Source organism: Mandrillus leucophaeus, unplaced genomic scaffold (genome assembly GCF_000951045.1).
Source record: "Mandrillus leucophaeus isolate KB7577 unplaced genomic scaffold, Mleu.le_1.0 Scaffold645, whole genome shotgun sequence".
Classification (NCBI taxonomy): domain Eukaryota; kingdom Metazoa; phylum Chordata; class Mammalia; order Primates; family Cercopithecidae; genus Mandrillus; species Mandrillus leucophaeus.
In genome coordinates this window covers 580450-581396 of record NW_012106975.1, presented here as the reverse complement: position 1 = coordinate 581396, position 947 = coordinate 580450, and positions in this window count along the sequence as shown.

Here is a 947-nt window from a genome sequence, read left to right as displayed (position 1 = left end):
GCCACTGCCCTCCAGTCTGGTTGATAGAGCAAGACCTTGTCTCAAAAACAAAAATAAAAAGCAAGGGTGAGGACAGTGTCCTGGGGAGTTCTCTGTAACACTGGCTGCGTGGGAGTGTTTGAACAGACAGCGCCCTCTGGGAAGAAAGGTGAAACCCAAAGAAACATAAGCTGCTTTTTTATGGAGTCAAGAGTGGATCTCCCGGTTACTAGGTACACATCCCTGTATTAGTAATCCCTGGGAAAGAAATACAATAGATACCTTGTGGAAAAGGCCTGGAGGAATTGAGCTGCCCTCAATGTTGCATTCTAAATCCTTGCAGGTTAGCAATTTGCTAACCCAAGGAAGGCCTGTATAATTTCCCTCCCCTATTACCAAGGGCTGCTCTCACAGTCTTCAGGGAGGGGCCAGTGACACCCAGAATAGCCATTCGTTTCTCTACTTGGTGGTTTAAGCCTTACATTCCCCTCCCATTAGGTAGCTGAGAGAGATATATTTTTTTGGCACAAGGGGTTGTCCCATTCCCTTCTCACTTTGAACTGTAGTCTGCACTCCTTAGCCACCAGAAACACAGGTTAAGAAATCTGCTTTTCCCCTCTATGCTTGCTGTCAAATAGGCTAGAAAGTGTAGAAAGTGGGTTCTTTAAAGGCCGGGCGTGGTGGCTCACGCTTATAATCCCAGCACTTTGGGACGCCGAGGCAGGTGGACCACTTAAGCCCAGGAGTTTGAGACTAGGCTGGTCAACATGGTGAAACCCTGTCTCTACTAAAAATACAAAAATTAGACAGATGTGGTGGTGGGAGCATGTAATCCCAGCTACTCGGGAGGCTGAGACAGGAGAATCACTTGAACCCGGGAGGCAGAGGTTGCAGTGAGCCAAGATCACACCATTGCACTACAGCTTGGGTGACAAGAGAAAAATTCTGTCTCAAAAAGAAAATCAAGA